Source organism: Protobothrops mucrosquamatus, unplaced genomic scaffold (genome assembly GCF_001527695.2).
Source record: "Protobothrops mucrosquamatus isolate PMUCROS unplaced genomic scaffold, P.Mucros_1.0 scaffold_19, whole genome shotgun sequence".
Lineage (NCBI taxonomy): Eukaryota > Metazoa > Chordata > Lepidosauria > Squamata > Viperidae > Protobothrops > Protobothrops mucrosquamatus.
In genome coordinates, this window is record NW_015386095.1 from 1278886 (window position 1) to 1292980 (window position 14095).

Genomic DNA, 14095 nt, shown 5'->3' on the forward strand with positions numbered 1-14095 from the left:
GCCTGTAGCCCCCCCCCCTTTCCCTCTGTCCCTCATATTTGCCACCCGCCCCGGTTGCAACCATCACCCGAGGCTGTCATTCGGGGCAGATGCCCTGCAAGCTTCTCTCCAACCTCCGCCAAGTCATTCCAAGGCCTCCGTAGCCAGCATCGCTCCCTCAGGTGAATGCAAACCCCCCCCCCACACACACACACATCACCACCACAGCCCGGAGTAGAAACAGCTACATTGGGGCGCTACTCCGTCCTCTCCTTCACGACGCTCACCTTGGACCGCAGAATCGCCGCTCCCGCACCGGGACTCCAGCGTGCGCAGTTGCGACGGAAACCCCGCTCGCAGTTAACGTCGCCGTCACCCGAGAGACTACCTTCTGGATGCCGTGCAGGAGAAAAAACCCCTCCCAGGGCAATAGTTGACTTCAGGCACCACGAGCCTCCCCGGCTAGGCTGGGAGTACCCGCCTCCCTTCACTTACTCGCGCTGCCATTGGCCAAGACAAGCCGCATAAGTCACCAATTGACAATCTTTGCTTGAATGGTCCTTTGCAACTGATGGTCTAAGAAGATGTCAGTCCCCAACCCAGGCCTTATATACAAGTCTCGCGAGCTTTCTTTTCTTTTCGGTGGAGGTGCGGGGTTGTGGAAAATAGTGGTTTTGCAAGTGTTGTTTTGCTGCGTTCGCTTGCTCTTACTCTCACGTAAGACGGTACTGTTCCCTCGCTTTTAATTCCACCCAGTATATACACAAAAGCATATTTGGGGAACAGACCACAGCGATAGCAAACGGATAACTACTAATAGTAATAGTTCATCTTAACATCCTTGATCTTATCTGAAATGCGGGTTGCTTTTCCTTTTTCAGCTGTTTTTACACAATACTCTGTGCTGAGGGCTCTGTTGAAAAAATTGTAATCTTACCCAAGAAAGAAAGAAAAATGACACTTTTGCTTTCAAGTTCTCTGGGCCAACTAGCAAGCAATTCGTTCTGCTAAATTCATTATTTGAAAGATCTGTTTGAATCTAAAATAATCGTTTGGAATAAAATTTAAGAAAACCATATAATAAAGGTTTTGTCTTAGAACAAAAAAGCCTAAGCTCCTTGGAAAAGGCTCTAATGCTGGAAAGATGGAAGGACAGAAAAGAGGATGAGCAGCAGCAACTTGGATGGATTTAGTTAGGGTGGGGATGAGTGCAACGTTGGAAGACCTAAAATACCATCGTGGAGAACATGTGGTTGCTAGAGGTAGAAAACAATGACACATCATCTAAAACTTCTTTTTAGCCAGATTATAGCTTCTGTATTGCCTGAAGGCACACATAGTTATTCTTCTAAGCACTTTTTAGAGGTCTTTTTAAAAGTTCTGTGTGTACAGAAGCCAAAGGAAAACAGTGCAAAGATTAGTAAAAGACACCACTGAGCCTTTTCCTATTAAAGTACTGCCCATTTCTCCTTCAGTGACCATAAAACAATATTGTCATAAAATCTGTTGTTCCCTTTGCTACCTTTGTTCCCTCTATTACATTCATTTCAAGCCACTGCCAAGTGGTGTCATCTTGACAGGTTTTTCTACTTCTCTCTTTCTCCTTTGTTCTTATCTCCTGCACATCGCTGCTAGCAGAAAGAACATGGAACAGTACAGTACAAATTGTGCGACTCTGATTTCACAGTTCTCTAGATCAATATATCTTTTCCTCCCAAACAGCTATTGACTATCTTTCCAAATTAAAATAGTGTGAAAGAAACATATAGGACAGTGATGGCAAACCTTTTAGAGACCGAGTGCCCAAAAACTGGTCCCGTCCCCACTCCACCCCCCTGCCCCACCCCCACTCTGCACCCCCCATCCCCCACCCCACCTGCTCACAGGACCACTCACCACCTCCAGGGTCCGCCACAGATCGCCCAGGCAGCCCAGCAGCGCTATGGTGGCCACACCCTCTGCCCGCGCCCTGCAGCATCAAGTGCATGATGGGGTGTGAGGGCAGAGTCTTGTCTACACTGCCTGGCTGCCATGTTCTTGGCTGCGCTGCTCCGTGTGGGCCATGCTTGGGGCGACTCTCCTTCAGGGGGGCTGCTGGAGAGGAGGGGGTCGTGGGGAGAGGCAAGGCTGGGGCAATGGCACATGTGCCCACAGAGAGGGCTCCGAGTGCCGCCTCTGGCACCCGTACCATAGGTTCGCCACCACTGATATAGGAGGACATCAAAACAGAAATAGCTACAGATAGTAGGGAAGGGGAGCAGGCAATGACTCTGCAATCAGGTAATATATATAGGGTAGGATTGTTGGAACTGACTAGACCCTGGGAAGCTATACACCTTAATTTTAAAGGATTGGAAAATTCATCATCATTATTTTCTAGGGGCTGCAATAAGGAAAGGTAGAACTGCTGCAACTAAAGATAGATGGTGCCCTTGGTCTACCGATATCATTTCTGAACATTGGTAAAATGGAATTGTACAAAGAAATATGATAGAGCAAGTTTCAAAGAAAATCCGGAAGCAGAGTGCTATAATAGGAAAAGTAAGGAGAAAATGGCTGAAGAGATGATGAGAGAGGAGCCATGCTGGTCACACTCATGACAAGTCACCTGAATTCACCTTCAATATAGTGGGTGATAAACAGATAGGGATTTTACATACATTGAACCTGTGATGGGGCACGGTAAATCTAATGGAAGAAAAATAACTCATTTCTGCAGCCTTAATGATGATTTAAAGCTGGTTTGTTGCTCACCTAGGGCAGTAGTCCCCAACTTTTATGGTTTGGAGGCCTGACCAGTTGGGGGAGGGGAACTGGATTGTGCAAGCAGTGGGCTGGTGCGTGCATGTGCACCACACACACGGCCCACTTCCAGACCGGTCACATCCTGGTAGCGGTCCATGGCCAGGGGGTTGGGGGTTGGAGACTCCTGTACTAGGGGATGAGACTAGACAACATCCTGTAACCAAGAGGGAAGATGGAGGCTGTGCAGCCATGATGGTGTTGCGGTATGGTAGAAATAGGGACAGTAAATATCTAGACTTCCTTGTGAAATATTGTGAAAGAGGAAGACTTTTTGTATCTTACTGAGAAGCATCCTGTTTCAAGATTCAGAACTGTTTGTCTGGCCAGCCCTGGCTTTTTTTCTAAAATATTTTTTTAGACATAAGTATATTTGATTTCAGTAGGAGTTATTTTAAAGTGGGCTGTAATTAGATTTACAATCTTTCAGAGGCCTAGAAACTAGGAAATCATTCAAGTCCCACCTTGGGCATGAAAAACCAGCTGGGTGACTTTGGACCAGTTACAGGTAGTCTCTTTCAGCCCACTTCACCCCACCAAGTTACTGTTGTGGGGAAAATAGGAGGAGGAAGGAGCATTAGGTGTGTTTGCTACCTTGAGTTATTTATAAAAACAATAAGAAAGATGGAACAAAAAATCAAATAAAAATAAAATGGCGAGGTGGCTATGGCCTAATGTTATATATCATGCCAATCAGACAAAAGAGAAAGCTAAATGGGGAGGAATGGCAGGAAAGAGTTTTTCTTGCTTTTCTGTCCAGTGGAACTGCCAGTCTCTTTGAATGCCAACAAAGTGGATTCAGACCCATCCATTAATTGAAACTGGATGAGGATTCCCGAACCATTCAAGTCAAGAAAGAAAAAAAATGAAAAGTGGGAGAGGGTCCAGAAGAAAGACAAGGAAAAGAATGAGGCACTATACAAAGTAAACAGCAAAAGACTCTTAGCCTAGGGGGGGGGGGAGAAAAATATTGGGATCATTATAAATATTATTAGATTAAGTAGCTACATGACAGCAGTGACATATTAAAGAAAGCATCAGTTTTTGTAGGAGAGAAAAACAGAATTATCCTATACAAGAGAAAGGAAAAAGAAAAGAAAACAAGTTTTATTAAAGTTCAGTTCTGAGAGTTGAGAAGCCTACCAAGAGAAAATAATTCAGAAATTTTAATGAAGGGGAATGATAGACTAAAATAGCCTAGCAGAATCTTCTGTAGTTTGTACACTGTTATGTTTGTAATTTTTCCTTCCCCTTCTCTGATCTATTTAATTATTAATGAACTCTCAATCAATAAATGACAAGAAACAGTGTAATAGTGTTTCATGCCAGTTCTAGATGGCACTAAAATGAAGAGGCTTTGTTTCTTAAATCTAAATTTCTAGACTGCACCATAACAGCTTTGTAATATGAAAAATTGTAAATAAAGTTGAAAACTTTGTTACACATAGCTTTATGTAGCTAATCTTTTTAAACATTGTTACTGGAAGGTATCCCTTCTGTATTTTCCAACATCTCTTGGAAATCTAAGTACATTCTGGACAAACATTGTACAAAACTCATTTTAATTGCCTAATAGCCATGGAAACCAAGATAAAATTATCACACACTTGTCTGTTTCCCACTGGCCTTCTAAATGTGTGCTACAGGTAGTTCCTGACTTACAACAGTTTGTTTGGTGACTATTCAAGGTTACAACAGCACTGAAACAAGTGACATATGACGGATTTTCACACTTACAACCACTGCAGTATCCCCATAGTCACATGATCAAAATTTATGCACTTGGCAACTGACATGTATTTATGACAGTTGGACTGTCCCAGAGTCATGTGATCACTATTTGTAATCTTCCCAGGTGGCTTCTGATAAGCCAAGTCAATAGAGGAAGCCAGATTCACTTAACGACTGCAACAAAAAAATTGGGTTCAGTTGTGGTCATACATTGAGGACTATCTATATACAAGTTAGAGCATTTTAAATAAAGGCAGCATTCTTAGATGCTTTATGAAACTATTTATAGGCCATCATCCCCAAGCTTAATGGCAAATGTATTACATCTTGGCCCTTGGAGTGATGTGCCTTGCAGACTGAAAAGTTCTTTAGTTGCAAAAATCTGTATGAAAGCCAGTTGGAGGAACTCTTTTACATCAATCCTGTAAGTGCATTTAGTAATAATTGATTATGTACCATGAAATCAGTATGGATTCTTAGCAACCAGGTAGATTTTCTCCCTAATTATCAGTTCTAATGTGATCTTTCAGGTTTTCCAATGATAGGTGAATTTAGAAATTAAGTGGCGGCTTATTCTGTGATTATGGTTAGTTTGCTTAGTCTTTTTTGCTTCAATTTTATTGACTGTGGACATATTACATTTGGTTATTCCAAACTTTCAAACATTTAAACTACAAGGACTCCTGTCTCCAAATCTAATGTACAGCAAAGAAAAACTGATTGCTAATTGCATTAAAAAGTTATGCAATTTATCATATAAACTGGACAGCTTAAATATATAATACCAACACAGAATTTCTCTGTGGGTTTGCAACATTGTGTTTCCTTACAAAATAATGTATTTTACCACTGGTTAGAAAAAACTTTGGTTCCATTCCAGACAATATAGTCATGAAACTGCCATTCCAATACTCATATTTCATTGTTAGGATGTCACATATCTCAATGGATGTCTTTGAAACACTTTGGGCTGATCGTCTCAGGCTGATCTGGCAACAATGCTAAGAGCATTGTTACATTGGGTGATTTGATCTTCTGTATTTTAATGTCCTACCAGGAAGGGATGTTGTTATCAGCAGCATGTCTGGGAAAGAAAGATAATAATTACAGTAGATCCAGTTACTCTGTGCTGACAATTTTTGGCCTGGGGGGTTGTTCTAGGACAACCCCTAGTACCTATCTAAGAATTTGAAGAATCAATCTTAACATCTATAAGGCCATCTCATTCATCTTGCTGAAAGACCTAGACCATATAAGAGCAAGCAGTTAAATATAATTGGCAGGTAGAGTTACAAAATAATTAATAAACCATGTCTTAAGCTAGTAAAGCACCAGCAACAACAAATTTGATAATTACAGAAGCTATGTTGCCAGCATCATTTATTTCATGATTAATGTTTTTCTGTTCCTGTAATTCAAAACCCAGGAAGGAAACGGAGCAATACTTTATCACATTCACTGATGTTAGTACTTCGGGTATGTTCTTGGCCTAGAACTCATAGGGAAAGACAAACAATAATAAAGCTTTAAGGAAACCATGGCAGCTTTAAGGAAACCATGGCAGTTCAGATATAAACTTTGTAAAAGGTAGGTGGGTTAAGCTACAGTTCAGTGACATATAAAGAAGCATTTAGTCTCATAGCAGTCAAACTAGAATAGAACTTCAATTTTCTTCCAACTGTGATCTTTGATCCTATGGATGGAGAGGCATATTGGAAAGGCCCCCCTGGAGTATTAGGTAGACAATTGTAGAATAGAGACCTTATCTTCCACAAGAAGATCTGGCAGAAATCTACACATACTGGACAAAACAAAAATTATAATTAGTAAAATATTAATTAAAATACTAAAATGAAATAGTACATGGGGTTTGTTTCATGCATAAGTCCCTTCTATTTTGATTAATTTAAACTTTCACAAAACCTCCCCTAATGTCCTCATCTCTCTCTGCCATTAGAAGTTTTTTCCTCCATTTCCATCAAGTGCTTACACTTCGGAGCTACTTTAGATAATAAGAGTGGCTACTTGTTGAATTTCTTCTCAGCATTCTTAGACAAAGAATCACATAGTATACATGCATCAGTAGCAGTTATTCAATAGTAGCTATGTTTTCTTTTGGAGTTCCTTTTTGGAATGAGAAAATCTTATTAGTTTTGCCTAGAATAAAGCACATGAATTATTTTTTAACAAATATAACTTTGTTTAAATTTATGCTTTCACACCAATTTATAAATTCAACAATAAAAAGATTCAGTGTGAATGTGTATGCCTTTTATATCTTCAAAAATACTGCATATAGAGCATATCTCTAAATCAATTTTTCTTGTGACATTTTTTTGTGTTTATATGTTTATTATATTTATAAATTGCCCATTTCCTTATTCCGGGTGTTTGGCTTAAGCGTTAAACTTTATCACAAAATTGTATTACAATTGTCTCCAACACAAGAGTACATTTTTATTGCACTTGTATATTTGCTTATTCATTTGGGAAATACTGTACGAGATAATTAAAGAGTACATGGGAAATGTTTATTCTGAAGAGAGCATAAATATTTCTAACTGATCAATAAAAAAGTATGCATGAAGGTATGAGTCTAGATACATGGTACAAAGTTTAATTAGCTGGTACCAATTTGGGTTGTTCTGCAACAAGGCATATAATTATTCACAATTATACACAATATAAAGTTATGTATATTGTAACTATAATAAAATGCACTGCTTTGTATGTAACCATTTTAATTGTTATTTATTGTGCCTTTAAGTTAACTTTGACTCCTGGAGACTGCTTGGACAAGTCTCCAGCAGTTTTCTAGGCAGGATTTAGGAAGTGGTTTGCTACTGCCTCTTTCATAACTTTGAGAGAGAAGGACTAGCCCAGGATCACCCATCTGGCTTAGTGCCTAAGAACTAGCATTCATGGTCTCCCAGTTTCTAACCTAGTGCCACTACACAAAACTGGCTCTCAAATATTTTAGTGAATGAATGGAAAAGAAATGGAAATTTTTAAACAAACTTAAATCAGGCTGGGAAACATTTAGAAAGATACAGAGACAGTAGACTCAAATAACAAAACTTAGTTTGCAGATAAGCAGGCAGGACAAGACTGTAACCAAGGTCAAAGGATGTCAATGAACTGGAGAGTGATTAAAGGAATGTCAACACAATGTTGTCTCAAGATAAGATGAGAAAAAATGTTGAAACAAAAATAAGAAAGTCATAGGAACAATACAAGTTTCCCACAAAAAAACAGATTAAGGTCAAAATGATCAGTTTATGCAAGGAAATCATGTAGGATCTCCTATAAAGACTCAAACTAGGTTCCAGAAAATATGCTGATCAGCTTATGAATGAGCAGAAGGCAAAATGAACGCTATACAGAGACCAGTTTGGTCTAGTGGTTAAGGAATAAAACTAGAAACGAGGAGACTATGAGTTCGTCCCAATTTAGCCATGAAAGCTGGCTGGGTGACCTTGGGTCTCACTCTGCCTCTGCCCACCTCACTTCACAAGGTTGTTGTGGAAAAAATAGGACGGGGGAGTATTGGATATGTTTGCTGCCTTGAGTTATCTATCAAAATAAAAAGGCAAGATAAAAATCTAATAAATAAATAGATAAATATACATGCAGAGGAAGATTCTGCCAGGAAGATTTAGGAGGCAACGAATCAGAGAACTGGATGCCTTCTTTCTTCAAATAGAGAGGGTGATGGCAGCTCCTCCCATCCTGTTTCACATTCACCTTGGGTTATTTTCCAGAAGCAAATAGTGATATGCATATGATAGATTGAATTAATCAATATACAAATGGAAACTAAGATTAGTGAGGTTTATAAGAAACAGCTTATGCTTTATACTTTGTACCATCTGTCACTCTTAAGTTTCAGTATGTGTTTTATATATTTAAAATATTAAATGGGAAAGTAAACATTCTTTTTTAGCTTTAAACAGTCACATGTGAAACTTATAATGGGGGAGGAAACATAAATATAGAGTTGCTTAAATAATAGACAGCAGTTTAAGAGAATTTCCCACAGAAAAGCAGTAAAGGACCATATAAGATAAAAGTCTGAGTAGACACAAAATAATATCCTGAACTCAGAGGAACTCTGCAGGAGAAGATTGCATAAAATCATCCAATTTCCTTGGCATTTACAGAAAATGCCAGTATCAGAAATTATAAATATCAGCAACAAGGAAGCATTATATAACAGAAACTGAAAAGTAATTAATGGCAGTTGTTGCCTAATGTTTCCTATTATCCTATAGCAGTTACCACCAAAGTATCAGTACTTACTGATTTACTAAAACAGGAGTGTCAAACTTGCAACAGCACGTGACATTTCATGATGTATCGCAACTTTTTTTCCATTGCCAGCAATGGGGTGAGCGCAGTTTCGGCATGACGCATCCAGCCCATGGGCCAGCAGTTTGATACCCCTGTCCTAAAATAATGTATAAAGAAAGACAATCCATTGTAGTATGGAAAGAACATATAAGAATAACTATTTATTTAACATCCTTTATCTCACTATTTTTAATGTCTTTGGGGTATGTTTTATAATATACATATTAATAGGAAGACAGGAAAAAAGGAAGAGAGGAATTTTGGAATATATACTAAACCAGGTTGAGATGGAGATGCATAATCCCAATCTGAGATACAGTCATCATTCATCAGTTTGTGAATGTAAGATGGCATCACAAAATGTTTTTCTATTTCTGTCTAAATCAATCAAGGAATGCATGCTTAATTGATGAAAGTTGTTCCCCTTTTTCCTATCAGCAAAATAGAAACCAGAGAGGTCATCAGGAGCAAATAAATGGGATATATGTATGTGACATTTTAATATGCAATATATATGAGTCAGTTCAGTATACTTTCCAGAATATGGAAACAAAACCCTCATTCTGTGGTGACATGATTCTGTTTTAACTCCTGTTTTTTAAAATCTGAATTCTTTCTATTTAAATATATATGTGAATAACAACTTGCAACTTTCAATTGTCATCTTTTAACATCTTTTTGTAATGGAAAGACATTACATTTAGATGCTAGTTTGAAGGCATGACTGACAAAAGAAGGGCCTGTTCAGTGCTGGCTTGATCATCATCACTTGAGAAGGTCAGTAAGGAGTAGAGGTTGACAGAAACTTATTGATTTAGGAGCCTGTGATAGCTAGTGAGCTGAAAAAGAGAGAGAAAAGAGCAAGAATTGAGAGTTGAGGTGGTAAAAATTGTTAGTGGAATTAATAGGAGAGATAAAAAGCTGTGGATCAGTAAAACAGACAGGAACTCTGGATTCTCTGATCCACTTGAAGAATTTATTTAATGACGTCATAGAGCATGGGGATACATGATGTCACAATATTGAGACCGGTTTTAAAGAAGAAAATATTTAAATGTTTTCCTTGCTGTGTGTTATTTGTCAATAACCAAGGAATGACAAGAACAAGTAGAGCAGGCTGAGATGGAATGAAGTTTAAAACCTCTAAAGCAGTGACAATATGCTGCACCAGTGGATGTAAAGATGCCAGTTAGCATTTATAAAAGCTACCAGTGTTTGATGGCAGAACATTTAGAAGGAAATAGGTCTGTTTAAGGATAGACCAATGATTTTTTTTTCTTGATCTCAGGCAAGTCCAAATATAGTTCCTGAGTGAACAGGATAGAATTTCTAATCTTTATGCTCTGTCTAAAATGTTCACATGCTTGTTTGGTAGTCAGAGGATATACTGTAGAGTATTATTTCTTTATTGACTGATATTCACCCTCTTTTCCAGGAGTTGAAGGTGGCTTGCATGGTTTAATTTTATCCCCCAGACAACACTTATGTTCAAGGAATCTGAACTTGAATTTCACCAATCCAGCTACAACATTTTAACCACCACATCATGCTAGGTCTGTGAAATAAAGGAAAAATCAAATAACAGCAAAGATATATGGTGCCAGTGATACATATGATCCCCAAAATGTATCCACCTAACTTACTGAAGCAAGGCTTATTTATAGCACTGCTTCTAAGAAGGCAAAATAGTCTAGTGTTTTCCTGGTTGACCTCCCTTTAAGCTGTTTTAGAGCAATTCATTCGTAGGTGTTCTGGGAAGATTGCCAATGTATGCAAGGAAATAGAAAATCCAAATAAACTAGTTGATAGTAGGCAAATAAGACTATAAAATAAAGACGCTTTAGAGTACATGCATATATAAATAGTTTTTATGGTGATAAATATATGAGAGTTTAAACTGTTTACTTAAAATATTTGAAGTTCATATTATAGTAACCACATAAATTAAAATTGTATTTTAATGTTAAGCCTGCATTCTTATGTACACTTGTATTGATGATGGCTCACTGAATGCCATGCTATTGTTTCTCAATAGACATGCTAAGGCTGAAAGTTATTTTGTGGATATAAATTTTGTTTTTATACACAAGCCCCAGGTTTATTTATAATTCTACACATATATACAAAGAAGCAAGTCTGAGTGAACTTCTGATGTACCTGAAATTGCATCCCTTTTGGTGCAATGACATTTTACAATCTTGAGGGGGTTATGTAGAAATAGCATGTTCAGATCCAAACAGTGAATGATGTTGTGAAATATTTCACAAGTTCTCCCCTCCCTTGTGTAATTCTCATCAATGAGCTGAGTTGTCTTTCATTATTGCAAATCAGATGTTCTGTATTGACAGGAAAGTTACCTAGTACACTACATTTGCAAAGGGGAGGCAGGATCCAATCAATCTTTGCAATAATATTTTTGCTTTCCCTCATGCAAACCCTCCCCTCTCTTTCCCGCTTTTATGCAAGTTTCCTACTACAATGCTTGTGTACCTATACATATAATAGCAGAGGAATATACCAATGAAGGGCATTTGACTGGTTTAAAGCAAGCTATAGAAATACGTTCATGCTTCTGTATTCTCTCACATGTTTCTTATCCAAGTTAAGTTTCTATTAAAGTGGGTCAATTGAGAGATATGAAATTTACCAGCATTCTCTGTAATCTCTCTTGGGCACTGTGTGTACATTGAGATGGAATGGTAGTCTCATGTTCTGAACACTGGCTTCTTAACAGTAGCTAAGATCACTTGAATGGTGTATGTTTTTAAATTTAACATCAAAGCGCTATTTAACATCAAAGCACTTTCCTCTCTCATGTTTGACATTTCTTTGTGTCTTTTAATTTGAAAACAGAAGAGAGAGCAATGAGGAAAGAACAGTCTTCATTCCAATCTTCTTTTATAAGAGCCAACTGTTCTGAAAAGTCATTCAGAAATTCCCTCTCATGTTTTTAATCAGTTATTTTCTTTATTAATATATTTATGTGCTAACTTTACACAGTTCAAATAGTCCCCATCAATGAAAGATAGAAAAAGTGATATATTAAATATGTAGCAAGTCTAACCACAATGATTACTTTAAAGAAATAATTACTTTCAGAAATGTATCACCTTCAATCTGTTGTTTAAACTTGCAGAGATCTATGCAGATCCACTGTTTAATGCAGTAAGAGAGGAAGCTGTATGTTACTAGGCAAGATGTGTATCAGGTCTTTTAAATGATAATCTACAGGAACTTAAGCAATCTGAAAATTCTTTGAAAGAAGAACTATTCCAGAGGCACAGATTATTCAAGCAGCAGAAGCAGCATCTTGTTTTTAGCTTCAAACCTTTTTGCAAGATGCTCCTGACTGTTTCTGCAAGCAAAGCAGCTCTATGTACAGTATATAAGCATGCAGAATTTTTGATTTTGAAGCAGCAATGTGAACCTGAAAAAAGGAATAGCTATTTTAAAGCTTCAAAGAGAAGTATAAAAGTAAAAGGGGGAAAAAGCAACAACTACTATAATAAAGAAGTGGCTTCCAACCTTCATCACTGGAGCATAAACTAACGAACTAACTTTTGACATGCTTTTAAAATTACAAATAAAAAAACCCTTTTCTTCCCATAGCTTATCTTTACAGTTCTTGTTCAGCGAAAAGTCCATTAGGAGTTACCAGAAATATCAAACAAATTTATCCTGATCAAATAGTCCAACTTTATATTCCTTCTTTCTGCTTTTCACAATGTTAAACTTTAAATCATTCCAACAACATTTGATCTTTCATCAATCTTTGACATTCAGGAGGAGTTTTTCATCAGCTTACTTTGTAAATCACATAAAGAGGCATCATCAAAGATTTCTTGTTGCAGTTGTTTCATTATCCTGATGCCTTTACAGATTTGTCTTTGATGTTCCCATTTCATTGACCTCAATTTGTTGCCTTCAAAAATCTATACCTATATGAGATAAACATGTCCATATGTTTGGTGGACATGTGCCAAAGCAAAGAGTTATTGGAAAAAAATACATGCCTGGCTAGAAAAGATGTTGGGAGAATACATAGATTTTAAACCTGAACTTTTTTATTAGGAATAATGCCAGAAAAGACTGATAAACAAAGCATATATTTGATTCTACATGTTACAACAGCGGCAAGAATTATATTCGTGCAATATTGGAAAAATGTTGAAATACCATCAGATAAATAATTAAAAAAATACTAGAATGCACGGAGATGGATAGACTGACTCTGAGGCTGAAAGGAAAAGAAGAAACGAAATATTATCAAACTTGGGATTTATTTTATCAATGGCTAGAGGAAAGAACAAAGATTTAGGAATTAAATATGTATTAGCGAATGTAAACTCAGACAGCATGTTTGTTGAACAAATACTATTGAATGTGAAAAAAAAATCAATAAAAATCTTTTTAAAAAATTTTTTTTTCATCATTTTGTAAAAATGTATCCATTGAAATTTGTATCCTTTCTGAGACTTTAGTTATTAAAAAGTTCAATTATCAAAAAACTCTTTAAGATATGAAATGATTATGGCTGGCTTGGTCATTTTAACATTTTTTCTGCCTGCTCTTTTAGTTCCTTCTAATGTCCATTTGCAACCTTCATCAGGCCTCAGTTGTTAATATGGGTGGGTTTAGTTCCATTTCAGTTGTTTCCCACGAGTATATTATTTAATTATATAATTGTTTTTCATAACTTACAGTACAAATAACCAATATTTCAAATCTCTCTGGATCCATTTACAACTTACTTAAATCAAATCCTTTTCTGTTTTTTATCAACTAGATATTTTTTTCTTCTTCTTTTTCATCCTAGCATTTTCCCACAGGTCCAGGGTCAATAAATATTATTTCATGCAATCAAATGCAGTAACTGGGTCCATCTGGATGATTTTCATGTCCACATTAATGGACATAAAAAAATTCTGCCATTTTTTTTATTTTTGCAATTTGCAAAACAAAACATTTTTTGCCAATTGTACATTATTGTATCTTAAGTCTTAAAATTTCTTAAATCCAAAGAAGAAGGTAAGATTCACCAGGTGTTAAAATAAGCTCCCTATTTTGAAGGTCTCTATTATCCATAATTAAATTGAACATTTCCAAATGTATCTAGAAAATGAATTTGGTTAGCTTAGTGTCCTTATTAAAGGCTCCACTTCTGCTGAAAGCAAAGATGTCATCCCCCTTTGCTTCTGGTCCTCAGACCAGCATGAAACTGGTCTTTTATGAT

At 37.0% G+C, this 14095-nt stretch overlaps 1 protein-coding gene across 2 annotated transcripts in view; it reads right to left on the reverse strand.

Annotated features, from left to right (window-relative positions):
- Window positions 1-464, reverse strand: part of MGAT4A (alpha-1,3-mannosyl-glycoprotein 4-beta-N-acetylglucosaminyltransferase A) — an 85945-nt gene extending 85481 nt beyond the window's left edge. For both annotated transcript variants that reach the window (XM_015831133.2, XM_015831191.1), the window contains exon 1: window positions 267-464. The gene's annotated coding sequence lies outside the window, so the exon portion shown is untranslated. The remainder of the gene's footprint in view (window positions 1-266) is intronic.
- Window positions 465-14095: the final 13631 nt, after the last annotated feature.